Here is a 24700-nt window from a genome sequence, read left to right on the forward strand (position 1 = left end):
TAATATTTATATAATTGTCATCTGTACATGTGCTCCTTCAATCTCTCAAAAGACAGAACCAGCAAATTTGTTAAAACAAAGCCAGCAATTATCTTTAAGTTGTTTTATTGTTTTTTGAATGAACATACAGGGAAACAGTTGTGATCAGATCCATTTATTTCAATTGATATAAATATTCTTAGCATTGTAATACAAAAGATTGAACACATTAAGCTTCCCCACACCTCTTTCCTGACTTAAAAAAATCTAAATACTCCACTGTATTTTAACCTTTTCACAGTCTATACTGAGCATGACTGTTCAATCATAGAATGATAAAATACCGAAGGGTGCAATTCAGTCAATTTTGCCAGCCGTTTGAAAGAGCTACCAGTAATTCTCACTTCTCTTTTCTAAAGCTGTGCAAGTTTTTTTTCTCTTTTTTGATGTATACACCTAATTCCTAAGCTTCATAGCATTTTGTTTGAAATGTCCCAGTTGACTATCTATGTTTCTGATTTCATTTTTCATCTCATATTCCCAGCAAGGAAAAAGAGAGATTTTCCAACACAATAGGTACAAGATGGATTTGGTTTTCTGGAATAGGCTACTAAACTGTTAGTTACAGTTTATGGGAAAGTAATGTTAAAGTCAATTTATTAGTATTTCAATCATATATTGCATGTTTATTTAAATTCACATTATGAACTATACACGAGAATAAACTTTATCCAAATGAATTTTGAGTTTTTTTATTCCAACTGTCAAGCATGTTGTTATTAATTCAACATTTAAAGAATGAGTGATTACAATCATGGCTCAGCAAATAAACTAAAACAAAATAGTTTATTCTGCAGATGTGTTTATTATTTGCTGCTGATATAAGCTATTAGAATGACTTTAACTACATATTAGACTATGAAGCAAAGCAAAAGGATTCTCAAAGCTTTGGTGAGTATTTTAAACTCAGAAGCGCTTATAGGAACAAATAAATGGAAGTTCATCTGAACAGACTCTCTCATGCCATTTGCCTTCAATACCTGAAAAAAAAAGTAATTGTTATGACGAACACTTTCTGTCACAGATATTGTCCTTAATAAATGATTGCTTTATGGAGATATATTTCTTCTATTTGGGTTTAATGCATGAATGCTGGATTAGACAGTTCAAGATGAAAAAAAAATGGAAGTATTCCTTTCTGATTTTTCTTTTGGAGGTGAAAAAGCATTTATGAACAGTATTAAGAGCTACTTTCACCTATCATGTTTCAATAACACAATTAATTCTTCATCATTCAAAATTTCCCACACATCATAGGAGTCTCTCCATATTCCAATTGATTGTGGAAAATGAATGGACAAACTAGAGAATATTTGGTGCTGATTTTGATGAAACATTTCTTTCTTTCTAAATTGTTGGCAATTCAGAATATAGCATTTTTTTCTTGAGATTTTTGAGATGAGGACCAATTTCTCTATTCATTTCCATAACTAGATTCTTATCGTTTTAGGAATTGTTTTACAAAAGAAATAAGTCATGGATGCAAATGAGATAAAGTTCTTCTGAATTAACCAGTCATGGTCTGCAAAGTTAATGAGTTGCACTTCATTATTATGACCCTTATGTGTTCTTGCCAGTTATTTCTCAACAGCTTGCATATATACATAAATATAATATAACATCCCAAATAATTTCATATAAAATAATGCAATACCAAACCACCAAGGAAAGCATTGGAGGAATGTGAAAAAGCCTGGTCAAACCAAGTAGGTTTTAAGGAGCATCTTAAAGAAAATGAGAATGGAAATGAGGAAAGGTTTAGAGAGGGATTTCTGAAGCCTATGCCTAAATAGTTAAAGGCAAGTCTAACAGTGGTGAAACAATTAAAATTTGGAACGTGCAACAGGATAAATTGGAGGAGCACAAACATTGTCAATGTTTATGGGGCTGAAGACAGTTACAGGATAGAGAAGGATGAGGCCATGATGTGATTAGAAATCAAGCATGAGTATTTTAAAACTGAGACACTGCTTAACCAGTCATAATGTATGTCATAATCACAAGCGTGAGAGATGAATAGTGCTTGTGCTTGATTTTTAGACTCTACATCAACTGGGAATAAAGGTGGATGAACACTAAAAACAGTGCCACCTACCAGTGTGTAAAATCCCTATCTCCATTTTGCCTTGGGCCATACTTTCCAGAGACAGGCAAGCACAGATGGCTAGTCAGCTTATAAAGGCTAATTAATGGTTTCCAAAGGAGGCTGGCACTATTTAGATACCCAGAGATGGGGTCCTAGTGGCAGTCTGAGGTATGGGTGGTGGTGATAGTGTCAATGCTCCAGGAAGGCCACAGGCTGTCCTTGCCTATCTGGTTGCAGCAATATCTGTATACCACCCTATTATGCACTCCCCCTCATTTGCCTATTATACAGCAGTGACATAGCTAAAATGTCATTCTCTAACTCAAATTTCATGAAGCTCGAGAGACAGAGTGCTTCCATTTTGAAGTGCCCTCTACTCACCATCACAGCCTTGGACCTTTCATGAAATGAGGTTTCTGACACACCCTCCAGATTCAAGAGCCTTAATTGACAGCTAAGTCAACTTTTGGCCATTTCCTACATCACATAAGCTGAAAAATGTGTTGCTGGAAAAGCGCAGCAGGTCAGGCAACATCCAAGGAGCAGGGGAATCGACATTTCAGGGCTTACACCCGAAATGTCGGTTCTCCTGCTCCTTGGATGCTGCCTGACCTGCTGCGCTTTTCCAGCAACACATTTTTCAGCTCTGATCTCCAGCATCTGCAGTCCTCACTTTCTTCTACATCACATAAGACTTACACTTCAAAAATATTTCATTTGGCTGTAAAGCAACGAGACATCTATTGCTGGTTATGACAGACACTAAATAATTGCCTGTCTTATTGAGATTGTGTAGAGAGAGAGAGTAGCTTTTTATTTGTCAGTTCTACCATTTACAACTGATACAGTAAAAACAAGACAGCGTTCCTCCAGCACCAAGGGTGCTACAATAGGCATTTTTCTAGCATCAATTCAGTCATGCAAAGAATTTCTGATGGGAAAGAGTCCGATCATACTGTGTTAAGAAGCCTGGTGGCTTGGGGGATGAAACTGTTGCATAGCCTGGCCATAAGAGACCGAATGCTCAGGTATCTTCTGCCAGATGGCAGGAGGGAGAAGAGTTTGAGTGAGGGGGATGTGGGATCTTCCACAATGCTCTGAGCTCTTATAATTGATCTATCTAGGGGAAAAAAACATATTAAGTGACCAAATAGTGAGCTGCACCCTGGTGTAAATGGTCTTGACCCTGTTATCCATCTTATCCAGTAGCCATTTAAGAGACATCAAGCCATTAATTTGGCTTGAGCCAGACCTTCCATCACAGTTAAGGAGAAAATTCAGCATCTGAGAGCAGATGGCCAATCAAATAGCGAGTAGGTCTCTGTTCCCAGTAGCGCCATCATGAGCGGTGGCCAGAGCTGGGACAGCATCAAGTCCTCAAAAGTGATCAGCGCTGGAGCTGGATGTAAAGGCAAATTAATTGTGATGGCTGGGTGGGAGTCATTGCCAGAACCAGGCAGTGTTTGAAAAATACTTCAATTGAAGAATGAAGCATTTCAATAAAAATAGATTGTTAATTTTAATTCTTTTGCATCTTTAATACTGAATAAAAGTCAATACCATCTCTTGAAAGCAAGGCATAACTATTTGGTTCATTAGCAATTGTTGACTTAACAAAGAACGTTTACATCATTTCAAGCAATAGAGGTATTCAAAAAAAATGAGGAAGTTTTAGGTCATAGATCTTACCAGTTGTATCAAATGAGACTGATTTATGACTCTATGCCAAAGATGTAATTATTTAAACTTGTGGTGATTCCATCAAAAAAGCATTTTTAACTGTTGGCTATCAGGACAGTCTTAGAAAAACCTCTCAGATACAATACAGCAGAATCTAAAAGTCAACACTGTCAATGCAGAGTTCAGTTCAAGTCACATCTTATTGTAAGAGTGATTAAATGTTCAGAGTTAGTTGGAATGCAAATCTCTGTGATGGCTATTTTTGGGTAAGAATTTGCCCCATTGTGCATTACATCAATGTTTTCATGGTTCTGAAATTAATAAGCATAATAACATAGTTTACAATCTCAATGTACCTTCAGAATTAACGCTCACACAGTTTTCAGAGTCTGACTCATCATCAGGTTGGTCAGTATTCCACTTTGTGAAATCCAGCAAAGACCCATCAGTCCAGAGGTAAATGCCCTCCTTCATGAGAAATAATGTCATTAATGACAAAATATCAGTCACATAATATAAAGTTGGAAATTACAGTCAGCATCAGCTGTCAAGCCTGCATTTTTGAAAGTTTATACAGCAATCTGTCCTTTATAATTACTACTATAAATACAGCAAAAACATGCAGCTATGTTGTATCTTTAGCATAGAGAAATGTTCCTCAAAGTGTTTGATCAAGAAAGGACAGTAAGCTAAAGAAATGCTGAGTCCGAAAGTTTATGACTAGACTTCTTACAGAAGACATGGAATTAATCCGAAAGGATTAAAAGAAGTGGAGAAGTTTGAAAAAGGAATCCCAGAATGCACTCTTGGCTTCTGAAGGTACTGTTGTTGATAGTGGAGCAAAGAAAGTGGAGGGCGACATTAGGTGCCAAATCAGAGGAATATAAAGCGTACAAGTGATGATGTTGATAAGGATGCAAACAGTAATGGAATTGGAATCTTTGTGATAAAGAAAAAAATTGATCCGGAAATTCAGTTTGACCTTGCTGAAATTAAGAAGAGGCTAGGGAGAGAGATAGAATCAATTGCAATGTTACAGAATTTGTGCTGGGAACCAAATGTGATAGCTTTAGGCTTTTCAATATTTTGCTCATAGAATAAATGGATCACCCAAGTCTGGGTGTCAAGCAAGAGTCTAGTACCAAGTTAGTGGAGCAGTCAGAGAGATTATAGAGAAATAAAACTGAATTTTTCTTAACTTTTATTTAAATAACTAGAATGCAAATGAGGAAGGGTGAGGCAAGAATGATTTCTGGAGGACTCCAGAAGTAATTCGTTCAGGTGCTGAATATTCTACAACATTATTCAGATATACAAGAATGGAGTCAATAGGTGGAAGCTTCAACAAATTCATTAATACAGGGTGGATTAAGTGAGGAGGACTTGAAGTGAGGGATAGTCTAAATAATAATAAAAATCCAGACTAGTAATTCTGCTGTGTCATTGATAGTCAACAGATATTCATTGAAATTGAGATTTTATCACAGCTGTAGAAAACAGTTACATCCTCAGGGAAAAAAACATTGAGATGTTTGGTAAATACATGAATTGTTCTAGTAGTAAATATCCAGGTTACAATCTCTCAAAACAGCTTTACTTTACCTTGTGACAATCACTCAGTCCAATCCACGTGTTGGATTTTACTGGATTTTTCTGCTTAATCAACCCTTGAATGAACTGATTTTGTTCTTCCCCATGTATGGAGGCAAGATGAGCACCTCGTGCATACATTTGGCAAGACATCTTGAAATTAAAATAAAATAGTTTGTAAATTTTCTTCCCCATCCAGTCATGTACAGTTCCATCATGCTTTAATGTGATTACAGCTCTCCAGTCAGTTATTCTCATTAAAATCTTAAAATAAAGAGAGTTCCCAGCAGAATTGCTATCAAGCACCAAGGATTGTAGAATTGCTCTGATGATTATCCACTAACCTCATATTTCCCTTCAAGAACCACTGCATAAGCAATCCCTATGAGAATCCAGTCAATTTGTACGTTTTACACATTCAAACAGGTTCCAACCAAATTAGTGAATTTATAAAAATGGAAAAATTTTACCCAACCTCTGATTTTGTCAATTGTGCCTTGTCAGCACTTGTTTCGTCTTCCTTCCTCCTGTTCTGAAAGTTTTAACTTGTGCAGAAGTATGATTTGTATTGTATCAGCTGTACTTCCAATTTTTTTTATTGAATTGATCATTCTTCAGTAATAGATTGTTAAATCTCCGCTCCAACAAAAGGTAAAGTTCGACAATCATTAACCCAAAAAGGAACTTGAACCTGGAATTTTACATTACTTCATTCCATACTTAATAGTACATTTGCCTACATATTGTTTATGCCATTGTGTCAGATCATCAAGCTCTAACATTAAAATCTGCAATCCTATATCACGAGTGCCAACTATTTTTTGTAAGGTTTCAAATACCAGTCTAATTCTGCATAAGTCTAATATAATGCATATATAAAACAGCATCTCTATGACTGAATATGCTTTGTTAATCTGAATTATCAAAATGTAAACCAGTTAGGAATTATTGGTGTTTTATCCTTTAACAGAACTGATGAGCTGTTTTAACAACTGAGAAAACAAGCACATCTAGAGTCTCACCTCAGCTTGTATCCAGGTCATTTTACCTTGAAAGATGCTGTAACAGGTAGATAATTCACTGTTAAAAATCCACCCAGGTAAACAAGATGCTTGATTGATATGTGAACTTATTGTAGCAGGTGATGGTTCCTTTTGGGCCTCAATCTCTGAAGAAATTGCAATGTCCTTTTCTATGTCATCCTCTGCAGAAGAATCAGCATCCTGTTCTAGCTCATCTTCTAAAGAAGGTTGAGTTTCCATTTCTGTCGCATTGTCTGGAGAATGAGAAGGTTCTACCCCTGACTCATGTTCTGAAGATGGATAAGTTTGTACTTCAGAATAAATAATCGGTGCTAATTTGTTCTTGTTCACAAAAGGATAAGAATGAGGATAAGGATGGAGATAAGGACGGTTGTCAGGCATAATTGCATTGCTTTTCACAGGAAATTTATGTGCAGAGGCTACAAGATAAGGACGAGGAAAATCTTGAGCTGAAGTTGGTTTGTTCTGAGAACGAAAAGGATGAGTACGGTAGTAAGATGATTCTAAATTACTCTTGATGAACGGGACAGGGTAAGGATAATTTGCTACAGTGTTGCCCTCAGGCAATGGACTAGAATAGGGATAAGGTACCTTTGCATTGTTGTTGTCAGGCAAAGCAATGGGACGAGATAAAGGTATCTCTGGGTTGTTCTCAGGCAAAGGATGATCATAACGTGGCTCTGCATTTTTCTCAGGAAAAGAAATAGGACGTGGATAAAATTTCATTTGATAATTATTGTCAGAGAAATGGTGACGAAGTGTTTGCCCTTTTTTCTCATTCAGTCGAGTTGCTGAATTCCGAATACTGGCAGTTTCTGTAAAATTAATAAAATAAACAAGTCAGCCAAAATTACTAGGAGCATCAAGAGGCTTTCATATATTTCTAATTAAAGTCAATGATCCTTTAAAGTTCAGTGAAATTCCAGCTGATTACAATGCTACTGTAACTGCTCCATTTGTCTTTCAGATGAGATATAAAACTGAGGCCTATCCATCTTTTTGTTTGGATGCAAATATCCTAAGGCACTATTTTGGAAAAATGCAAGGGAGTTACCATCTGCCTGTTTTTGTCAGTATTTATTTTTCAAGAGCAGCTTATCTGATCACTGTCACATTTCCCTCATTACATCAGTGATTATTTTTAAAATTCTTAATTGCCTGTGAAGTTCCCTGTGTTCGTGAATGGTGCTGTATAAATATGTCTTTTTTAAGAAAATATTTTGAGACATACTGCCTCAGAAATGATGTAACTTGTGTAATTTAAGAGATAAACTCAATATTTAAGTTATTACAGAATTATTATAAACCATAGCCGACCAGCTGGTAACAGACCCTTTAACAAGGTAAATTACATCTTACCTTTAGTGTAATCTGTAGTAAAACAGATACACAATTTTTAAAAAATATAGAACAGCAAAATCAGAAGCTGCAAAATATGTGGCAAAAGTACAATAGGAAGCTACAAATGAACTGTTTAATAGAGACTTTGTCTAGCAAATAAGAAATGCTTCAGGAAATTGCAATGTGAAAATCATTGAGAAGTTTAACAGGCTAGAGATAAAGGGCCAATCAAAGGGAATGATGAAAGTACAAGCCATTTCAATGAGATAAAAATGTTGATGCCTGAATATATCATATTGTCACTGGTGAAGTGACACATAACATACTCCTTGAAATTCAGCCATGCCCAAAAATAGACACACAAAGTGTATCAGTTAGTACCATCCAGTCAACATTTAAAATTTCTGTACCTTAACCATTATCATTAAACAATGCTGGCATCATGGGGAAAGTATAACCTTTCCTGTTTATTGGCTACATGCAGAATGCTTGTGAAGGTCAAGGTGTTCGAAGGGTCACTGGACCCGAAATGTTAACTCTGATTTTTCCTCACAAGACTGTCACACCCGCTGAGCTTTTCCAGCAACTTCTGTTTTTGTGCCAGATATGAAGGTTCTCTGACATTACTTAAAGGTAATCAGCACTTTTTCAAGGGAAAGGGCATTTTGACTATAAAACCACATTGAAGCTGTTGCATCAGATACGTTTATAATGTTCGCTCTTTCTCCATTCTTTCTATTGATAAACATCTAAAATATAGAATCTCATTGCTATTATTTTTAATGTTATCTGAAATTTTATTCATTCTCTGTCTTGGCCTCATTGCATTCTATTGCTTTCTATAAGCATTCCTATTAATATTCTTATGAATATTCTTTATCCTTATATAAGATCTCTCTTTTTATTTAATACTGATACTAAACATTCTTAGACAATGGTTATATCACCAATATACAGTTTTCTTTAAATTAATAGATATCTTCTTCAATAAATCTCATTGTTGGTTCACAGATTTATTAGTTAATAATTAATAATTATTATAGACCTCTGTCAACATGTTCTCAATTTCTAGTATTCTTACTAGGTATAGTTGTAGAGCTCTGACCTGATTTTCATTTCTTTATAGAGCAAGTTTCTCCAGTCACTGTAATGTCAAAACAATCAAAATGGCCCTTCATACGGGTTAAGCAACTAAAGCCACTTGATGGCCTCCCCAATGCTATTTGCTTCCTGCTGATTGTGAAACAAATACATAACCTTAAAAAATATGCAACAGTAAAATTGGAAGCTGCAAAATATGTGGAGAAAGTAACAATAGGAAGCTGCAAATGGACAACAACACAAGGTGAATTGATTAATTGAGACCTTGTCTTACAAATAAGAAATGCTTCAGGAAATTGTTGTGAAAATCATTGAGAAGTTCAACAGTAGGATCAGGCAAAGACCTGAAACCTCGTGGAACCAGAGAACAGACAACGATTATATTACTTAATGGATACTTAGGTTAGAACTCAGCACATTAATATAGGTAAGGGGTTCAATACAGTGGTAGAGTCCCTGCCTCTGAGGCAATAGGCTAGGGTTCAAGCTGTACCTGCCTCAGACATGTGTCTGAACATACTGATTTAAATATATCTTTATAACCGAAGGGCTATAGTGACACAGTGATAGTGTCCCTATATCTCACACAAAAGACCTGGGTTCAAGCCCCACTTATTATCTCACAGTAGGTTGATTAGAAAATATTGATAAGTATGGAAAATTAATAGGTGTGTTGGAGTGTGAACTCACAATGAAACTCTGACTAGCAAAGTATTTTACTGGGCTTTGTTTAAACAGCATTTTAGCCATGGTATATAATATATCTCACTCACTGTCCCTTCTCTGTGCTATAGGGAATAATCCCAGTTTTTCCACCCTCTCCAGATGTCATTCATTCCTTCTAAACTCCTTCTATCCCTTCTCAGAGCCTAGTATAACTACCTGAATTGTGGAAGCTAATATTTCTCAAGATGCTCCAGCTTTGGCCTAACAATGATTTGGAAAGATTGAGCACGAATTCTTCATTTCTCTATGAGATGCCCCTTCCATCAAGCCAAGTTTCCCGTACATTTGATTTACCATTGTATCAACTTACCTTCCCTCTTAAAAAAAATTGTAAACATGCTTCACTTACAAAATGAATATAATGATAATAATTGACAGGTAAATCCCCTCTGGTTCACCTATCCTGACCCAAGGATTGTGATAGTTTGTAAATCACGATATATACTCCCTTCACTCCACTCAAAACCATGTGATCTCGTGTGGAAAGTGACTGAAGAACTATGCCATTATTTAGAATAACCAACTCTCCTAAAAATAGTATGCTTTTAGTGTACATCTCCGTTCTATTTTGCTCCTCCCAAATCTTGCAGTAATCCATGTTAATTTTTTTTTGTCATATGTCTGTGCATTTTATCAAGCTATGTTTTGTGAAATCTAAAAACAATTTCTTCACTACTTGCTACGTTGCCAAGTTTTGCATTATTCGCAAATTTAAAAATTGCACTCTCTGTACCTGAGAATCCAAGGGAATAATCTTAATACAAATATCCTTTAGTCAATTGTATACCCACATTCTTAAATGATATACTTGTATTTCTGCACCTTAGTTTAATTTACTCACTTCAGCTTCAGGTCTTACTCCTTAGTAATCTTTCATAATAAAGTCTATCAATTGCATAGCTTTAGGGTGAGAGGAGAAAGATATAAAAGAGACCTAAGGGGCAACTTTTTCACGCAGAGGGTGGTACGTGTATGGAATGAGCTGCCAGAGGATGTGGTGGAGGCTGGTACAATTGCAACATTTAAGAGGTATTTGGATGGGTATATGAATAGGAAGGGTTTGGAGGGATATGGGCCAGGTGCTGGCAGGTGGGACTAGATTGGGTTGGGATGGACGGGTTGGACCGAAAGGTCTGCTTCAATGCTGTACATCTCTATATCTCTATGACTCTAATTTCAGGCAGCAAATAAAATGAACATCGAGTGGCTTGTTTGAGATCCTGTCTTCTTTACTGCCATTGTTATCCAAGTGGAGAAGGGGGCAGGCCTTGAACTCCACCTTCTCCTATTGATGAGGTAACTTCAATCCTTGCTAACTCATTATCAGCCTGGCCCTGGTAAGTTGCTGATCATCACTAAGGCAACAAGATCCGCCAGTTTCTGGGCATTAGGCCAACTCAATGTTGGCGAGGGCAGAATCAGCTGTAAGCTAAGGTGAGAGGAAACATTTTGTGGTGACACCAAAGAAGCTGAACATGGCAGTGGGGTGTTAACCCATTTTGTCAGTAGATGACTAGCTAACCTGTCCCAGTTCAACTGCTACCATCTGCACAGTGCACAACTTTTGTCAAAAAATATTGATTTGTAAATGGCTGCCACAGCAATGGCTTCTAAATCAGCTGAAAACAAGTCCATTTCCCTGGAATCTGACCTCTATTCCTATTCCTGCTCTCCTCAGCCACAATCTGAGCAGCACAGGATTGTTGAAACATCTACCTCCAGAAATTCCTTTTTTCAATAGGCTGGTGACAAACGTAGGATTGTGACCTGGAAATGTATCTACATAATGCCTCCCACACCTAGGTAAAGAAATTCCAGTCTCTGGTCTCAATGCATTTGGGAGAGCGTTCTAAATGTTCACAACTTCTATGTGAAGAAGTATTTCCTGATATCAGCCTTGAATAATTGTCCTCAAATTTTAATGTTATTCTCTTGTTCTGGACATCCCAAAGAGAGCTGTTTGACTCTGTCAACTATATCAATTCCTTTAATCATTTTAAGCAACTCAGTTAGATCATCCACTAGTCACCTATACTTAAGGAAAGACAAGTTTATTTTATATTGGCTATCTTCATAATTTAACACTTTTAACGCCTACAATATTCTGGTGAATTTGTCCTAAACTCTCTCCACCTGCGAAATGCTGTTCTTGAGGCGTAATGCTCAACTGAATGCAATACTCTACTGCACTCTAACCGCAGTTTATATATCTCTTCACATTTAATTTGAGCAAATACAGAGTAATTAATTAGCTTGGAAACAGTACACAATGCTTGCATTCCTTATGATTTCTGGCATTCTCCAGTACTTTACTTATTCAGAATTGATAACTTTTAGGGTGTAATGGAAAAGTAGTCAATGTTTTCTTTCATTATTGTTTTAATTAAAAAGTGAGGTGGAAAATAGGTGTCAAAAACGATATGATCTGAGATAACGAGAGAAAAAATGTGTTTTCTGGTAAAGGTATAATAGATATCAAAGAAAAAAGTGATTTTTTTAAAATAAAAGATAGTACAGCAGGAAATAGAACATCTTAGTGGAACAGTTACTGACTTTGGTAATGACACATTCAGAATGAGGAGTTGAAAATGGAAATGCACACAAATAAAATGTTGATATTTTAATATCTGCTTTTAAACTTATTTTATCCCTTTCATTCAAATAAGCAGCTAGGCTACTAGCAACTTTGTACCTCATTCTATTTTTACCATATTGTCTGCATTGTCAGCCTGAACTTGCAATAGACTGAAACATTATAATTTGCAAACAAGTTGTGTGAATTTGTAGTTCTGTAGCCAGTGAGTCCTATTTATATTGATGCATGATCTTCAGCACAGTTGATGCCCTGCAGCTGGCAAAGCTCCATTGACAGCCATCTCCTCACAGATTTCCACTGAACTTTGGTGCAACTGAAAATAACTACCCTCACAGATCAGCCTCAGAGAGCAGCACATTTTGGGTAAGGTTTATGCATTATTCAGTTTGGTAGTTAATCTTTATTACATTATAATATCCTTCAAAAATTCCTTGGAATAATCTCCCTAAACAATCTCAGATCTCAAACAGAATCAAGATCTCTGAACCTGAAGGTTGTAGACTTGAACACACTTCAGAGACTTGACCATAGATTTTAAGTGGACACTTCAATGTGGTACTGAGGGAAGTGCTGAAGTGCTGTCTTTCAAATGAGATTTAAGCTAAAATCCTTACTATCACCTCAAGATGAAGTTAAAATATCTGTTAACATTAAGAAGAAGGGTACTGGAATTGTCTCTAGTATTCTGACCAATATTTCTCACTTAGCATTATTAAAACAGGTTTATTTGGTAATTATCATAATGTTGTTTATGAGACCTGCCACTACACAGATAGTTTCATTTTCTTATTTTACAGCAGTGACTAGAGTTTAAGACTAGAGTTCATTGCTTTTTGCATGCATTTAGAACATTCTGTGTTTGTGAATGGCACTATATAAAAGCAATATTTTTTTAAAAAACATATGAGAATATTCGATAGTCCAAGTAAACTACTACATAGAGTCTGATAGTTTTAAAGGAAGCTGACTTGTTATGAAATAGAACTGCAAGCTAAAGTTTATAAAATCAGGATAATTTTGGTCAAATCAGTAGAAAATACTTTGAGCTTGTATGGATTTAAATACAAAACAAGTTAAACTTTTTATTTCATTGATATTTTCCAACTTATACCAGGTCTTCACTTCACAGCAATAAATGGCATGAAATATGATTATGATTGAAACTACCTGCAGCATCAATGTAGATCAGTGCAGTGAGCAGCAAAACTGTCCTCAGTCTCATGTCTGTAAATTTCCTTTCTTGCGCCTAGAAAGAGAGAAAGTTTTAAATTTTAATGCCAAAGTAATGTTACTTCCCTGAAGCAAAGCAAGAACTGTCCACTATGATTCTGGTTCTTCAGTAAGAGCATTTCATTTGTGGTAATTATATATGTGGCAAACATAGCAATTTTTTGGAACTGCGAGAACCAAATACAATTGGTTCGGTTCGTACTGAGGTCAAAATCACAGCTAGCCAATAACTCACTGACATGTTCTGATTGGCGTAGAAATGCCAGGTGGGGTTGGAGAGGTTCTCCTAGAAAGTATTACAACTGCAAGGCTCAGTGCATAATCCAAGAAAAATTACATTATTTCTTTACGTAAAGCTGGCAGTCAATTAATTTTGGATGCATGAGAAAAAGCCAAAAGTTTATGTTCTGATGAACATTAAGCTCTGATAAAGATCCCTAAGTAAAGGGAAATATAAATCAATAAACCTGTTTAAATCCATACTGATTGTCAGTGCTCTCTAGTGATAAGTAACTCATGAAATGATATTGCTTGTAAACTGAAAATCTCAATTTAAAAAAAATTCCAGAACAAACTGTTTTGTTCAGCATGAAAACCATTGGAAGTACATTGTGAAACAATTAACATTGATTGTTTTTAATGTCTGTCATTGTTACATTACTTATAAAGTAAACGTGCGCTCACACCAAAAGCAAAATCTGACAGGTGCTGTAAATCTGCAATTAAAAATGATTAGATTAGACTTACAGTGTGGAAACAGGCCCTTCGGCCCAACAAGTCCACACCGACCCACCGAAGCGCAACCCACCCATCCCCCTACATTTACCCCTACCTAACACTACGGGCAATTTAGCATGGCCAATTCACCTAACCCGCACATCTTTGGACTGTGGGAGGAAACCGGAGCACCTGGAGGAAACCCACGCAGACACGGGGAGAACGTGCAAACTCCACACAGTCAGTCGCCTGAGTTGGGAATTGAACCCGGATCTCAGGCACTGTGAGGCAGCAGTGCTAACCAATGTGCCACCGTGCCGCCCACATTAGATTACTTACAGTGTGGAAACAGGCCCTTCGGCCCAACAAGTCCACACCGACCCGCTGAAGCACTACCCACCCATACCCCTACATTTACCCCTTTACCTAACACTATGGGCAATTTAGCATGGCCAATTCACCTGACCTGCACATCTTTGGACTGTGGGAGGAAACCGGAGCACCCGGAGGAAACCCACGCAGACACGGGGAGAATGTGCAAACTCCACACAGTCAGTCACCTGAGTTGGGAATTGAACCCGGGTCTCTAGCGCTGTGAGGCAGCAGTGCTAACCACTGTGCCACTATGCCGCCCATAAATGGATTTTGTGGAATTGCTCAGCAGCAACTATAACAAGGCATTTATTATTTGTCAGGATTTATCTGAAATCTTAACTCTTTGACTTTAATGAGATGCTCCCAGATTTACTGAGTGTTTTGAACATTTATATTTATGATTTATATATTGTTTCTAAAATTCTTTGGATTGAAGCCAGAATTTCAAGCCAACTGCAATATGATTCTATGTACAGAAGTGTAGAGGTTCTAATGTGGGAAAAAAATCTGAGGTCCAGTCCAAACTGTACCAAAATTATGCAAGCTTTGAAAAGTTGTTTGCTTTTTTTTAGAAGAACCCCTACAGTATGGAAACAGGCCCTTCGGCCCAACAAGTCCACACCAACCCTCTGAAGAGTACCCCACCCAAAACCATTTCCCGACCCTATTACTCCAGATTTACCCCTGACTAATGCACCTAACCTACACACCCCTGAACACTATAGGCAATTTAGCATGGCCAATCCATATAACCTGTACATCTTTGGATTGTGGGAGGAAACCCACGCCGACACAGGGAGAATGCACAAGTTCCACACAGACAGTTGTCTGAGGCTGAAATCAAGCCCAGGTCTGTGGCGCTGTGAGGCAGTAGTGCTAACCACTGAGCCATGGTGCCACCCCCATTTCCTGCCAGCTTCAGCTCAAACCCACTTGTATATCGATAAATGTAAAATTTGCCAGGAAGCATGTTGCTATAAAAGTGATTAAAGATTGGTGAGTTAGCACAGTTTGATTAAAGCAATGAGTTTATCAAAAAATAAACACTTAAATCATAGTATCAATCCATCACTTGAAATCAGCCCACTTTCAAATGACTTCAAAAAAACTATACCAAAGCATTTGCTGTTGATATTGGTTTACAGTTTTCAGTTTCTTATTAAAATAAGTATCAAAGATTTTTAAAATCTCCTTATTAGCGTCATGGTATCTAAACAAATCCTTTTAATCTTACAACCCATAAGCGGGTGCAATCAGGTGAATCTTGCGATGTTGATTAATTCAAACTGGAAGTTTGGCCTTTTTTTGTCCAGAATGATAATTTAGTACATTTTGTTTTAAAACATATAGCTCAAATGATCGAAGAGACCCATTTTGAGCCTAAACCCAATTGTGCTTAAAATTCCACAATCGATTCTGTTGAGTCAGCTTCAGGTGCATTCTGCTGAAGAAAACAGCATAAGCCAACAGAAATGCTAGACTGGAAGGCGTATAATGCTGGTGAATAGTTCTGGTAAAGTACAAAATAATGTTCATTCCCATCTGCATGCTGCATGGCTGCAGAGCAGAACTGTAAGATCCCACACAGATCTTGTCCTGCAATAAATAACTAGTGTGTACAGGTACATTAAAAACTTTTAAATGATCATGTACTGAAAAGGACTGGGCTGTACATAGCGACCACATTTTCAGCAAAACTTCACAGGTGATATTGGCAGTACTACCAAACAGCCTTCACTCATCAATAATTTACTTATCACTGCTCAGTTTTGATTTCACCAGAGTGGCACAGTCACAATGGGCAGAACGATCTTCTTCTATTCCATAAATTTTCTTTGATTTTATGCTCACATTTCTGCAGACCTAATTATAGCATTGTTCAAACTCAGACAAAGGCGATCCTTCACATCCACTGACACCCTTGTCCTCACCCTCCCCTATCCTTACTTTCCAACCCCCCCCCGCCCCCGTCGTCACTCTACCCTCACTCCACCACCATTTTCATCCTCATCCTCATTCCATCCCTTTCTCACACCCTATTGTCCACACTCCCATTTAAAACTGCCCATTGTTTGCAGTTCTTCAGTCATTTCTGTGCCCACATTTCTTGAACGTGTTAAAATTGGTATGCTAACAATGGCTCAGTGGTTAACAGTGCTATCTTACAGCACCAGGACCCAAGTTTGATTCCAGCCTTGCACAACTGTGTGTATGGAATTTACACATTCCCCCCTGTGCCTGCGTGGGTTTCCTCCCACAGTCGAAAGATATGCAGGTTAGGTGGATTGGCCATGGGAAATGCAGACTTACAGGGATAGAGAAGTGGGGTGGCTCTGGGTGGGATGCTCGTCAGAAGAACAATGTGGACTTGATGGACTAAATGGTCTGCTTCCACACTGTAGGGGTCCACTGATTCTAACACATCTTATATTGAGAATATTATATATTATTATTTTCATAAGAACATGATCATGTTAAAAGGATCCAGCATTTACACTTTTCAATGACTATTCCCATGTGAGTGGTGCATAAGAATCCCAGCAGTATAGTAAAGTGCTGGCTAATCCCCAGCAAACACTGAAAACTGCTTGAACTACAAAGCCTAGCCACTGAATGTCACTGTTTTGTCACTGTTACATGTTTCATTGTGGGAAGTTACCATATTTAAAGTTCCCCTTTGCTTTTGGCTTTCTAACTAATCTGTTATTGATTTTACAATTTATCACTTGTAATTGCTCAAAATGACTTCTGAAAACATTAACCAGGATTACACTGGAAATTTTCCATCTCACTTCTTGAATTGCCAATTTCCACCATTTGATCTGATGATGGAAAACCCAATCATGTGATTACATGATTTCTAAAACTATTTATATATTTATCCTATAAATGTAGCTTATCACTTCACTTCCCAGTTTCATGTCAGCAGCTGTTGTAATACCTGTGCTGAGAACGAGGAGACGACACAAAACAGAGAATGATGAGAGAGGGATCAGAGGTTGGGAAGGAGGGGAATTGGAGAGTTGGGACAGAGCATATGGAGAAGGGGGCTCCAGGGATATAGGTTGGATATGAGGAGAATTTAGCATGGGGATGAGGGAGGATGGAGGATGGGAGAGATGGGAAATGGTGTGTGAGAGATAGGGAATCAGATAGCAACAAACAGAAGATTTAGAGAGTTGGGAACAAATGAATGAGAAAATAGGGACAGAGAGGAAATGGAACATTGGGAGTTTGAATATAGACAGTGATTCACAGAGAGAAAACCAAAGATTGTAAGGAAAATTGATTCCACTAATAACTAAACCAACTCACTAGAAGTGCAGGAGAACATGAGGTATGCAGATGCTGGAGATTAGAGCCGTGAGTGTGGTACTGGAAAAGCACAGCAGGTCAGGCAGCATCTGAGGAGCAGGAGAATCCGGAGAATTGATGATTCAGGCATAAGCCCTTCATCAGGAATGAGGCTTGTGGGCAAGAAGGATGAGAGATAAATGGGAAGGGGGTGAGGCTGTGGGGAAGGTAGCTGGGAATGCAATAGGTAGCTGAAGGTGGAGGGGGACAGTAAAAGGTCGGAGAGGAGGGTGGAGTGGATAGATGGGAAGATAAAGAGAGATGTGCCGAGTTGGAGACTTGGGATTGTGATAAGATTGAGGGAGGGGAAATGAGGAAACTGATGAAATCTACATTAATTCCAGATGGTTGCAGGGTCCCAAGGTGGGCGATGAGGTGTTCTTCCTCCAGGCGTTGGGTGGTTAGGGTTTAGAGAAGAAGGAGGCCCAGGACCTGCATGTGTTTGGCGGAATGGGAGGGGAAGTTGAAGTATTCAGCCACGGGGCAGTGGGGTTGGTTGATGTGGGTGTCCTAGAGAGGTTCTCTGAAATGATCCGCAAGTTGGTATCCAGTGTCCCCAATGTAGAGGAGACCCACATTGGGTGCAATGGATGCAGTAGATGACATTGGTGGAGGTACAGGTAAATTTCTGTTGAATGTGGAAGGATCCTTTGGGGCCTTGGACAGTGGTGAGGGGAGATGTGTGGACGCAGGTTTTACACTTTTTGCAGTGGCAGGGGAAACTGCCGGGAATGGGGTGTGGGCTAGTGGGGGGCTGGTAGTCGATCTGACAAGAGAGTCCGCAGACAGAGTGGTCTCTCAGAAACACTGATGGGGTGGAGAGGGAAATATATACCGAGTGGTGGAGTCTGTTTGTAGGAGGCAGTAGTGGCAGAGGATGATATGATGTATTCCAGAAGATGGTGAGATGGAAGGAAAGGACCAGAGGATTCTGTCTTGGTTGCGTTGGGAGGGGTGGGTTCAAGGGCAGAAGTGTGGGAAATGGAGGAGATGTGCTGGAGGGCATTGCCGACCACACGGGAGGGGAAATTTACATCTTTGCAGAAGGAGGCCATCTGAGATGCTCTATGGTGGAATTGGTCATCCTGGGAACAGATGTGTCAGAGGCAAAGGAATTGGGAATAAGGGATGGTATTTTTACAGGAGGTAGGATGGGAGGAGGTGTAGTCCAGGTAGCTGTGGGAGTTGGTGGGTGTGTAGTAGATGTTCAAGTTAGTTGGTTGCCGGAGATGGAGATGGAGAGGTCCAGGAAGGGGAAGGAGGTGCCCAAGAATTGAAAATGGTCCAGATAAATTTGAAGTCAGGGTGAAAGGTGTTAGTGAAGTTGATGAACTGCTGAACCTCATTGTGGGGACATGAGGTGGAGCTGATACAGTCATCAATGTAGCAGAGGAAAAGGTGGGGGATGGTGCCGGTGTAGCTGCAAGAGTTGGACTGTTTCACATACCCGAAAAAGAGGCAGACATAGATGGGGTCTATGGCTACCCCTTTGATTTGGAGGAAGTGGGACGATTGGAAGGAGACATTAAGGGTGAGGACCAGTTCAGCCAGGTGGATGAGCGTGACAGTAGAAGGGTACTGGTTTGGAAGGCATGTGAAGAAGAAATGGAGGGCTTGTAGGCCTTCGTCATGGCGGATTGATGTGTACAGGGACAGGATGTCTGTGGAAAAGATAAGGCATAGGGGACAGGGAAATGAAAGCCTTGGAGGAAGTGAGAGGTGTGGGTGGTGTCCTGAATGTAGGTGGATAGTTCCTGGACAAAGGGGGACAGGACAGTGTCAAGGTATGTGGAGATGAGTTTGGTGGGACAGGAACAGGCTGAGATAGTGGGTCAGCTGGTGAAGTCAGAACTCTGCCCTGCCTGATTATCCCTCCTACCAAAGACTCACAAGCCTGACTACCCCAGTCAATCCATTGCCTCAGCCTACTCCTGTCCCACTCAACTCATCTCTACCTACCTTGACACCGTCCTGTCCCCCTTTGTCCAGGAACAATGTTGCGTGAAATTCTGGTCTCCTTCCTATTGGAAAGATGTTGTGAATCTTGAAAGGGTTCAGAAAAGGTCTACAAAGATATTGCCAGGGTTGGAGGATTTGAGCTATAGGCAGAGGCTGAACAGGCTGGGGCTGTTTCCCCTGGAGCATCAGAGGCTGAGGGGTGACCTTATAGAGGTTTATAAAATTATGAGGTGCTAGGATAGGATAAATAGACAAAATATTTTCCCTGGGGTGGGGGAGTCCCGAACTAGAGGGCATAGGTTTAGGGTGAGAGGGGAAAGATATAAAAGAAACCTAAGGGGCAACTTTTTCACAGAGGGGGGTACATGTATGGAATGGGCTGTCAGAGGAAATGGTGGAGGCTGGTACAATTTCAACATTTAAGAGGCATTTGGATGGGTATATGAATAGGAAGGGTTTGGAGGGATATGGGTCAGGTGCTGGCAGGTGGGACTAGATTGGGCTGGGATATCTGGTCGGCATGGGCAGGTTGGACCGAAGGGTCTATTTCCATGCTGTACATCTCTATGACTCTATGACTCTAATTGAACTAGTTCCAGGTAATGCATTCTAATCCTAACCTCTTGTTGAATAAAAAGAGTTTCCTCATTTCACCCTTACTTCTTTTTCAGATTACTTTAAATCTCTGCCTCCAATCTAAACCTATTATCTGTATCTGTATCTATAAACAAACTATTAATAATAGGTGCACTACCAAAGGAAGTGCTAAATTTCCTGAGAGGGGGTCCTATCCTTTTATAATGTCATTATTGACATGGATTCAATCTGCAAAATCTAGGATTTATCACGCAGTCCAAAAAAATCATGTCATTTGTCCACTCAAACGCAAATGTCAGCTTTGAAGGCTAAGTCCTGAGGACAGGCAGCAAGTTAGAAGCAGGGCTAGTTGTGAAGCTGAAAATATCAGAAGTTTTTTCCTCAAAATGCCTGCTTGCAAAATGCCTTCAATATCATCAAAGAATTCCTAAAAGAACCTTTGATTAGAAGCTTTGCCGTTTTTATACATAGTTCATGTTTCATTTGTAGATGCCTTTAATTTTTCATATTTTTCTATAGTGGATTTTCTGTAAAGGTAGGCTTTCTTTTTGACAATGCCCAAGTAGATGCAATGCTTTTCAAAATCATATCAAGTTCCCAGAAATATCTGAATAAAAGAAAATTCAGGTGAAAATCTCAGATCTCTCAGATGTTTTCTTTACTAACTGACTTAGGTTTACAAAACAGAAGCCTAAGTCAAGAAAACCAGACAACAATTAATGTAGATGTGCCCTAGTCTTTTCAAAATTAGGTCTTCTAATTATCATAGTTCATGAACCCAATCTCTCAATTCCTTGAAAGCTCTGCCTGCTATCTCCAAAGTTTTTTTTTGGAAGGTGGCTGATAACATACATTAAGCTGTTGACTTTATTTCTTGATATATCGATTTTGTAAACATTTTCCAATACAAAATAATTGTTCATGCTATTCCATATCTTCCAATTTTTCAATCCCAAGGCTACTTGCTGAATTGAAAGTGAGGATATTTGTTATTTCTGATCTCACTAATGCTGAAGTACCTTGCTTATCACTATTGCTGGATATTACCGGCTACTTTTGGTGAAATTTTGTAATCATTTTGTTGAATAGACTTCGACAACAATATAGAACACTGACATCATTAATTGACAGATAAGGTCTCCTGATTCTTAAAAAAAATTCATGGGTTGTTGGTTTTGCTGCCAAGATTAGCAGTTATTTCCCATCCTAATTGAAATCACAAATGATAGAAGTACAGATTTACTCCAGCAACAGGGAAGCCATTTGGCTTACTTTGTCTGTGATGTTCTTCAAATGAGCAATTTACAGAATGCTACAGTCTGACTTTTACCTTGCACAATTTTCCTTTTCAGAGAATAATTCAACTTCATTTGGAATGCCTCAATCAAACCAGTCTCCACCATACTCTCAGATGGCATGTCCCAGATTTTAGCTAATACAGTAGTCTCCCATTTGAAACTGAGAGAAATTGGTGCTGGGCACCATTTTGCTAGGCACACCATTAACACGAGTAAGGAAAGAGCAAAATTTGAAAATTACTGTAAGTACTGAGGTTTATTTCTTAAATTTCAAATAGAGTTAGGTTGCAAACAAATACTGTAACCAAAACCTTCCTAGAAAGCTTAATGGAAAATGCAACACCAGAATGTAATTAAAAAAATACAGGTTTCACACTTGATTCTCAAATCAACATTAAAACTATTGATAAGCTGACAATGACACACATGCAGCAAACATGTCCATGTTGAGAATACAGCTTACAGCATACTAAATGAAAGTTGATCAGAAAGCAATATTCCAATAATTCCAGTGTGCAACTGATTAAAAATGAACTTTGCTCATTTATTCGGGTAAAAAATGAGGTCTGCAGATGCTGGAGATCACAGTTGAAAATGTGTTGCTGGTTAAAGCACAGCAGGTTAGGCAGCATCCAAGGAATAGGAAATTCGACGTTTCGGGCATAAGCAACACATTTTCAACTTTGCTCATTTATTGTCATTATTGGCACTTCCTACCTTTGCTCCTCACATTCCACACCCTCAGATGACATGAATCATGTAAGAGGTCTACCTCTTTTTCTATGACCTTTGCCTTGATTGCTAACTGCTGGCTACTTATGGTATCCACCTCCGCTGCCAGTATGTGGCGGGGGATATCAGTTGTTGATATTGTTCACGACCAGAAATCTTCCTTTCTCGATATTGTGTATAGGATCAGTTGAAATAGTGGTAAAGGATAGGCTTTTGCTAAGAAGTATGAGTCTTAGATAACAAGATAGTTTATTACTTGCTAGCAATAATCACAAGTTACACTACCAGCCATGAATAATTATTAAGGACTCATGTGGGCTGTACAGAATACACTAGAATGGAAGAATAGTTAGAAATAAAATCGGAAGCCACAGGCCAATTTGATCAGCATCTTTTACAGTGAAGTTGTTAGAAGCATTATCAAAGATGGTACAGCAGGTAAGCTGACATTCAAGTTAATCAAGCAGAGACAACACTTCTTGTGAAAGGAAAAATCATATTGAAATAACTTATTGGAGTTATTTTTTAAAAAAATCTGCTAAGGACCATGGGAACTAGTGGATACACTGGATTTTCAGTGGTTGTTTATAGGCTGTTAGGTTATTGCAAAAAACAAAAGCTCAAGGGAATGAGTAACGTATTAGCATAGGCAGAAGTATGGCGAGCTAAGGAAACAGAGTGTAGGCAAAAATGAATCATTTTCTTGTTAGTAAGATGTAATGAGTGGTGCAACATATGGTTTGATTTGGGCACCTTAAAACTTACAATTTATGTAAATAACTTGGATGAAGGGGGCCAACAATATGGCAGCTATATTTACTAATGACACTCGGCTAGATACTTGAGTAAGCTGTGAAGATGACATAAGGAGATTACAAGTAGGTTAACTGTCCATTTCAGCAGGAATAATAAAAAAATAAATCATATTCTGTAAATGATGAGAGATTTCAGTGTTCCAAGATGCAGAAGATGGGTGTCCTAGTGCACGAATTACAAATGTCAGTATGCTGGTACAGCAAGTAATTACAAAAGCTCATAGAATATTTCATTTATCATGACAGGAACTGAATACAGGTTTAGGGAGGTTATGTTTCAGTCTTATAGAATGTTGGTGAGAACACATCTGGAAAACGATTTATAGTATTGGACTCCTTATTTATGGAAGCATATAAGTGCCTTGGAAACAGTTCAGCAAACATTTAGTAGGCTAACATTTGGAATAAATGGGTTGTCCTTTAAGAAAAGATTAAACAGACTAGGCTTGAATTTGCTGGAGTTTAAAAGAGTAAGAGGCAACTTGATTGAAATATAGAAGATCTTGAGGAGTCTTGACTAACTCGACATGGAAATGATTTTAATTTCTGTGGGAGAATCTAGAACTAACTGTTTAAAAAACAAGAGGTCAACCATCTAATACAGAGTTGAGAAGATTTTTTGTTCACATAGAGGGTTATGAGCTTTTTTCTTCTCAAAAGGTGGTAGAAACAGTCTCTTCAAATGTCTTTAATGTGGTTGTAAATTGATTGTTGATAAGCAAGGTGCTGAAATGTTATTGTGGGTAGGCTGGCATATGGAGTATCAGATCAGCAGGATCTTATTGAATGGCTCAAGGGCCTCAAGGCCCTGTTCCTAACTGATAAGTACATCTGCTCCCTACAAAATCTGTTATAAAATTTGTCTCCACCAAAAGGCATCAAATTATATGAAGTTATTTCAATCAACATTAGTTATTAGTTATTTCATATTACCTTCCACAAAGTCATCTTCTCCCAAGTCTTCTTCCCTCATAGTCAACCCATTACACACCATGATAGTTTCACTTCTTTCATGTGTATTCTAACAGATGAAAGGCTTAACAGACAATCATTTTTTCAATGTATAATTTCAGTTACATCACACTATTAAATTTTGGCAATAAATTCTGTGTGTTAGGATTGAGCCCTCCACTATCACCTGATGAAGGAGCGATGCTCTCAAAGCTAGTGTGCTTCCAATTAAACCTGTTGGACTATAACCTGGTGTTGTGTGATTTTTAACTTTGTACACCCCAGTCCAATACCGGCATCTCCAAATCAGTCCATTGCTGTTTGCATTACAATCTTGGTGTAAACACACACATTTCTTCAGTCAATGCAAGCACTTTTAAAACCCACAGCCTCTTCCTTATCATGAGCTTTCTCCTTCTTATTTCATTCCAACTTCAATTCATTTAACTTCATTTCAGCTAAACCAGCAA

The sequence above is a fragment of the Hemiscyllium ocellatum genome, chromosome 19 (assembly GCF_020745735.1).
Source record: "Hemiscyllium ocellatum isolate sHemOce1 chromosome 19, sHemOce1.pat.X.cur, whole genome shotgun sequence".
NCBI lineage: Eukaryota > Metazoa > Chordata > Chondrichthyes > Orectolobiformes > Hemiscylliidae > Hemiscyllium > Hemiscyllium ocellatum.